This window comes from Urocampus carinirostris, chromosome 10 (genome assembly GCF_059441175.1).
Source record: "Urocampus carinirostris isolate Australia breed hairy pipefish chromosome 10, RoL_Ucar_1.0, whole genome shotgun sequence".
NCBI classification, from domain to species: domain Eukaryota; kingdom Metazoa; phylum Chordata; class Actinopteri; order Syngnathiformes; family Syngnathidae; genus Urocampus; species Urocampus carinirostris.
The window spans coordinates 17,810,073-17,818,276 of NC_142358.1; positions in this window are offsets into that span (position 1 = coordinate 17,810,073).

Below are 8,204 nucleotides of genomic sequence, written 5' to 3' on the forward strand. Positions count from 1 at the left end.
TTGTGGTTGGTTGCAATTTATTTGTGCCACCATTGTTCTTCTATTCACACCCGCGAGCGAAGGGAGGGTGGTGATATTGTCACTTTGGAGCTAAGTATTTATAAATCTATATTTGTCTGTTTGTGTCTACCAACCCAAGAAAAGGGGAAAGGAGTTTAAATATGACTGTCATCTTTTACAGGCAGTCAGTTACGTTAACCTAGATGTATGCCAAAAAAGACATTCCACTTTTTCCAGGCCAGAATGACATTGAATATCACTACCAGTTTTTGCAGGCAGTGAGGTAGGTTACCCTAGGGGTGAAAAATGCCCACAAAAGCTGACTTGAATTTTTGGGGGTTTTGCTGACTCACCAACTTTACCAGAAATAATTTCTACTCTCCCAGGCCAGAACAATTTTGGTCTGGAACCAGTCTTAATATTTGGGTTTTTCATTCTTGTTTGTCAATGACCCTACCAAAAAGGAAAATGCAACCCAAAAATAATTTCACGTCTCAACGCCGCGTGATGCTTCAATTGTGCACAGCCATTCTAGTTTTTTTTTCTAGTCTCAAAATGGCATGTCTTAGCATAAAAAAGCGCATTCCTTCATAATAAGTGTATTTGTGCTCCCTTGGTCTTTCGACCAGTCCCCTGACTGCTCATAATTTTAAATTACACATTGTAATATAACACCTATTCAGATTAATTTAACTTTCAATCTCAATGAAATAAGCATGCCATTAGTTGATTACCATTCAGATGAAGAGATAATGGACAAAGTTTTGAGCAACATGAAAGATGCGGGTCAAACGTACAAAACCGCCTGCTACTCTTTTACATCTGAAGTGAGATTCAGGCTATATTGACTGCTGCATTCTCTTCCTTCCAAACTAGCGGCAATTTCAGCCTCCAGCTTTCCCATCCTCTGGAAAAGACGTCTGCCGCCTTGTCCCGCCAACTTCCGCGGACGGGGGTGGAGAGAATCTATGCACCGGACTTTTCGTAAGTCATCCGTCACTTTAACATCCTAGAATAGAACAGTGTTTTTCAACCGGTGTGCTTTGAAACCTTGTCTAGTGTACTGCAGGAAATTTCCCAATTTTATCTCTGCAAAAGCATGCCATTGTTCAGTGTCTTTGCTTCCTTTCAGTGATCAGCCGAGTAACTGTAGCATTCATCCGTAACAGTTGGTGGCAGCAGATAAAATGTTTTCTCTTTAAATATCAAATTTTGAATATCAAAACATAGTAGCTTACGATATTTGATTGGATGAAACTGATTAAGATTTCACTGTACATAAAGTAAATTTGAAAAGTCTAATTTTTCTTCCATCCATTATCTGCACCGCTTATCCTTACTCTAACCCTAACCCAGGGGTGCTGGATCCCATCCCAGCCGTCTTCGGACAGTGGGCAGGGGACCCCCTGAACTGGTAAAGTCTAATTTTGTGAATTTCAATTTTTTTTAATTTTTTAGGCGGGATCGATACCGAGTCAAAATACAAGTCTTGCAAGTGTAGAGGTTCGTTGACGGACTGACAAGGAGTGAATGAGAACATAGAGTTTAAATAGGAGGGAAGCCAATCAGGCAACGAGCAGCAGCTGGCGTTAAACGGGCGTGCCCAAATGAGGGCAATGGGCAACCGTGACAAATATCATACATAAACATGTGCCCAAAGGGAGTAGGCCAAAGCCCAAGCTTTCATTTTCATGTGGCTGTTACAAACCATGAAAATAGAGGTTTACTACACGAGGGAAAATTAGAATACATGTATATATGTGTCGCTAGTGACTCGTAGAGCGCATGATATCCAAAGTCAATACTTTGAAATAAAGTTACAAACATTTCAAACTTCTGATACTATATACAGTGGAACCTCGGTTTTCGAACGCCTCTCAGTTCGAACAAATCGGTGTCCGACCAAAAATTTTGAGAATTTCTTGCTTCACTGCTCGGTCAAAAAAATCGGAGTTCGAACGCCGGTAATGCGTGAGTGCGTACGCTAGAATGCGATGCTGAGCGGCGTACGGGTGTTTTAGACCCTTATTATGCCTCCGAAGAAAGTCAGTGCCATCAGCAAAAAAAGAAAAGTAGTGCGTACAACTATTGCATTTAAGAAAGAAATAATAGCAAAATATGAAGGAGGTGTGCGAGCGCCTTCTGCTGACCACCACAAAGGTAAGAAATCCTATTCGTAAGATTACAATAACGCAAACGTACGATTAGCCTGGGTTAGCTTTAAGTTTACGTTACACATTCAGGGTGTTGGAACAGAGCCCAACATTGAGGGTGTTGGAACGGAGCCCCCTTTCCAATGAAACGCTCACCACTTGTTGTGGAGACCCGGGTGCTAAATGACTTGTAAATGACCTGATTTTTTTATTTTTACATGTTCATGTTAGCGTAATCTTCCGTACGAAAAACGAAGACGTACAATTAGCCTGGGTTAGCTTTATGTTTACGTTAAACATTTAAGGTAAACTTTCAGGGATTAAAACGATTTACATTATTTTTAATGGGAAAAATGATTTTGGTGATCGAACAAATCGGTTTTCGAACAGGGTTCTGGAACGGATTATGGTCGAGAACCGAGGTTCCACTGTAGTACGCTATATTTTTGCTGTATTTGCTATTTGTTTTTATCATGTATTTTATTTATCAATAGATTTATCACATTTCATGCAACACACTTCTGAGCCGTGTTGCATTTGGAGTTTTTCCTGTGTACATTTAGTGCTTAAAAAAGGGACACAATGTGTCAATTTCATTATATTTCTCATGTATCACTGAGGAAACAGATTCGAGACTATGGGCACATCAAAAAATTAAATCAATCATTTCTCCTCCAAAAAATTGCCCACCCCTGATTGACTAAAGGTCATTGCCTTGCTGAATGATGAGGTTTTTCCAGGTTAATTTGTATGACTGATTTATTATTGGTCCATCTAAATCAGGGGTGTCAAACTCATTCTAACTGGGGGGCCACACGATAGAACAAACATTCTGTCGGGGGCCGGACTTTTAAATTAAAGAGAAAGATAAAGATAGATAAAGAAATAAGAGAAAGAGGGAGGGAAAAGGAGAGAGGGCAGGACAAAGAAAGAAAAAGAGAGAGAGGGAGAGAGCAGGAGAAACAAAAGAGAAAAAGTCGTGAGAGAGGGGGAAAAGAAAGGGAGAGAAAGAAAGAAATCCAAAGAGAAATAGATGGACAGAAAATGCGAAGGGAAGGAAGGGAGAAAGAAAAGAGAGAAAAGGAAAAAAGGAATTAGAGCAAAAAAAAAAAAAAGACACTGAGAGAGAAAGAAACAAAGAGCAACGAAGGAAGAGAAAAAGAGAGACACAGAGAATGAAAGAGACAGAGACAGAGAGTGGGAGAAAAGGGGTGGAAAAGATAGAGAGCGAGAGAGGGAGAGAGAGAGAAAAAAAATACAAGTACAGTGTCTTTGTTCGAGGCACCTGGCTTTGGCAACATCAAGTTGACATATTTCAACTTGCAGCTTGTTTTTCTCTTGCGCTTCTCTGAGTGTTGTCTCGCGGGCCGGATTTAATCCCTTAACGGGCCTGATCTGGCCCGCGGGCCGCCTGTTTGACACTTGTGATCTAAATGCTGTGACTTGTTCTCAGAAACTGCTCTGAATATTGTAAATATAATAAAGGCTATAAAAAAAATAATCATGACAAACATGACAAGAAATGATTCTGGAAATTCCAGGATTTTCCAGTTTTGCTTCATAAAACCCTGCAGTTGGGAGAAAAAGAGAGACGGTTATCTTCATAGTGACATTCTTAAAGCAAGGTTAACGTGTTTGTCATTGCTCGTCAGTCCTCGTGCTCCTAAGAACACAGCTTCTTCCTCTTGCTGAGCCAATTACGCCAGCCTCTACTGCAAAGACATCGTCCCCTACAGGCTGCTTCCATAATTTCAAATTTGTGTTTTTTGGCAGAGATCTGAGACACGACGCTAATGCATGCGGACTTAATGCGAACCGTTGTTTGTGTAATTTACGGACACAGCGGAGATTAACAGCCGCCTCATTTGTTGTGTTTTGCCAAAATTCAATTGTCCCATGGAGGAAAGCATCACAAAGAAGGGTGAGTCATGAAAGTAAAGTACACTAATACCTGCTAAAATGAGCAGATTGATGTTGTAACACCTTGGGTGATTCATTTCCTTGAGAGGAACTTGACAATCCTCCAAGCTTGAGGGTGTTTTTCAATAATATGTCCCAAATATTTAATAAATAAATAAACTTGAGCAAAACATAAGTGGCAAAAGCAAACTGGCTAGTGATGTGCAGTTGGGGGAGGCAGGTAGGGCAGATAGGTAGTACGTAAGGTATAACTGTGCTGAGCGTCTGCAGGTTTAGAGTGAGGCACGCAATTGTCTTGCCTCATGTCAGAGGGTGATAGTGTCATACTTCTCAGTAGTGCTCTCATGGTTAATGTCTAATATATAAAGCTTCAGGTCTGCCTTTTAACTGCAATAACAGCACGCACATGTGGACTACAATTCAAGAAAAAATGCTAAAGTTAGTTAGTACTAACAGGGTCCTAAAGCTTTTTTTTCAACATCATGATAATATTATGAAGTAAAGTAATAATTTTTCCCCTCCTCTTCTTTTTAGACATAATATCAAAGTTGTGAACTCAGGAATGACTTTGCAAACAAAATAAAAAATAACAATAATAATTGAAGTGGGTGATTTGTGAGGGTTGGGAAGGACAAATGGACGTCTGAAAAGGAGACAAAGACAAAATTGTATTAATGTTCACATACACGGATGTGCTCTGGCAGAATTATGAAGTAAGGCGGACACACTCTCACATTAAATATAGCACACACAGACACACATAAATTCTGATGTTTTTTCATTTATCACTGACAAATTCCTCAAAGAGTTTTCCACAAATATATGTAATTACTCTTTTCTGAGCTCAATGTTTGCGTACTATTTTAAGGAGAAACAACAACTTCAATGAAGGAATTAAATATTGTATTTCGGGAAATAGAAGTGGTAGGAATGTTTAAATCTAAGCTTAAAACACATTTCTATTCTAAAGCATATGAATAACCCTTATTTTATGATGACAATATCTGTTTATCATTTGTTATTGCAACATCTGTTGTAGCCCGGGATTACCTCATGTGCAGTCCCTTCTCAAGGTTTCTCCATTTTCCTCATGTTGAGGTTTTTGAGTTTTTCCTTGCCCTCTTGTAGGTTTTAGATCAGGGAATGGTGTAATAATAGTCTGGAGTTTGCAATAATCTGTAGTCAGTCCAGCCCTTTAAGACTCCTTTTGATTAAGGGTTATACAAATAAACATGACTTGACTTGACTTGTTGTTTGGCCAACTATAATAGGAAGGAAGCAACGTTTGCGTATTTAAATCCAGTTTTTAAATATTAAACGTTTTTAATATAATCTTAACTTTACGTGCCAAGTGAACCAAAACAACGGTAAACCCTTATAATTTGCAGTGTGATAAACCGGAAAATCTAAGCCAAAGAAAGGACTGTTTTTTATTATTTTTTTTCTTTTTTTAGAAAATGTTTCTTTCTAGAAAAAAGAGAGAAGAAAATACTTTATATTTTATCACATTATCTCTCAGTAGGTATTCATATCTTATCAATCAACCTTTTAATGGAATTCTGTTACAGCAAAATGTTATTGCACTTATGTTACTTACAACTTAGGCTAGTCTTTAAGCACTACTAATATTTTTGTCCATCCTCACATTCATGTTATCTTATTTTTCTCCTCTAAGTTGTTATCAATGACAATTCTATCTCTAAATTATTTCTGTTTTTTTATTCTGGTAAAATAAGGAAAATAATGAGTAAAACAAGGTCATCAACCTTTTTGTAGCTGAGAACTATTTTTTTGTTACTGTTATGGGGGGAAAGGCTAGCATTTTAATATGATATTAAAAAACGTGTGTTATAAGCAGGTCGTTACTATGTTATTATTATGTTATTAAGAAAAGTGCAGGGACACTGATCAGTTCACATAACGATAGCCTATTATTTGGGCAGAGTTCAATACATATATTCAATTGAATATTCTTAGAGGGACAATCTGTATTATCTAACGCCAAATAGTGGTAGAAAAAAACAACAACTTTAAATATGGATCTAAATAATAAGCAAAAATAAAAGAGCTATCGTATAAATATGCATTTTTAAAAGTTCTCATAGGTTAAAAAACTAACATTTATTCTACATAATATGAGCCTCATCTAAAGAGGCTCTAGATTGAAAAAGTTCAATATTGTGAATTTTCCTGCGGGGATGAATAAAGTATCTATCTTTTCTCTCTCTCTCTCTCTCTCTCTCTCTCTCTCTCTCTCTCTCTCTCTCTCTCTCTCTCTCTCTCTCTCTCTCTCTCTCTCTCTCTCTCTCTCTATCTATCTATCTATCTATCTATCTATCTATCTATCTATCTATCTATCTATCTATCTATCTATCTATCTACATGAGAAGTCAGGTAGCAAGGCAACAGTCATGGTCCAAGATTCAAGCGAGGGGTTGGTGTTCCAGTGAACCCAAACAGCGAAGGCCACAATCCAAGTATTTGTGAACGACAGAGTGAACCTACAGTGAAACGGAAACCTTTGCGCAGGAGTCTGACATAACCACTATTCAAGCTCCCATTTACACCTTCAGATAAACATAACCATGCAATAGATTCAAACCCAAAACCCACAAACTGTGAGGCAGTTAATGTAATCCTCAAACAGTTTAATTGATAAGGATAACTGTACAAGGGTCAACATACAGTATATAAGGTGGCAGCGGCATAGTATGATTGATATTTTTTGCTTCAACCACATTTATATTCTATTTTTATTTTAATTCAACTGTTCTACGTGAGAACAGGCCATTTTATTTCCCTCACTGTATGAATGAACGTCTGCATGTTCCATTTCCTGCAAATTACATCTTTGCGAATGCAAATGTGTGCATGTAAGTGGTAAGTAATAATAACAGGAAACTGAGCTTTCATGTTAACACAACTTTAGTCGACCGATTTGTCATTTAGACTAAACAAACACGGCCCACGCGGGACACGAGCAGCTGACTCCTGGTCCGGCTTCAAAGTCATCTCTGGGCCTGCTGTTTATTGTGGGCGTTTCGCTGCAAACTGTAATTTTTATTTATAGGTCTACTTGTGTGTCCTATAACCACAGATGTTCGGGGCCTACAACAAGGTAATCCTCCTCGGTCCAGCTGTGTCCAGGTGTGGTCCGCTGTCTCAACGGGTTGCCGTGAAAATTGATTTGGAGTGCGAAGCGTCTTAGGGCAAATAGTAAATGGTTTACCCCGATTTGGTAAAGTCATCATATGACTCCATGCTCTCTGTTGCAGTTTTTTGGAGTGAGTCAGGATGGAACTGTGCAGCTGTTCTCATTGATATTTGCTGCGGGGAAAACAGGTAGAGCAGGGATCGCCAACCTTTTTAAAGCAGAGACCTACTTTTTTGTTACTGATAAGTGCATAGGGCTACCAGCTCAATATCATTTTCTAAAATAGCTACCGTAAATTCCGGATTATAAGCCGCTACTTTTTCCCCAAACTTTCAACCTTGCGGCTTATTCAGTCATGCCGCCAATTTATGCAATTTTTCTAACAGCCGCCAGCGGCGCTCGAGTACCAAAGGTAAGATTTAGACCGGTGGAATATATGCGCCGAGGAAGACTGCAACTTCTTGGCTTGACTAGCGGCGAGAAATCTCACTAAAACTGGTCGCATGCGAAAGGCAACTTTTTCGCAAGTCTGCCAGTGGATCCTGACAGCATGGGGTAGCATTAAAAAATCCACCATCACCAACGGGTTCCGAAAAGCCGTGACGGAGAGTAGGGCACACCAGCGACAGTGACGGCCCGAGTCTGGTTGCGGGAGCGTGGGACGACGTCTATATGACACTGTTTCTTTCTGACACTGAGGAAGATGGCTTTGATGGCTTCAGTTGTAAGGAGGAAGATGAGGATGGTTTACCGTGATTTTTACAAGTACGGTATGTTTTTTTAACAGACCCATTTACTGTGTTGCTAGCGTGTTGCTACCATTAACTGCCCTGTCAGGCACCGTTTGGGATGAAAGTTATATTATTACTATTATTAAAGCTTTGAAAACTCTCTTGGTGTACCGTCTTTCTTTGTATTTTTAATTTAATGTTTGTGTTACAATTTTTTAGCGTTTGCGCATGCGGCTTATATATAGG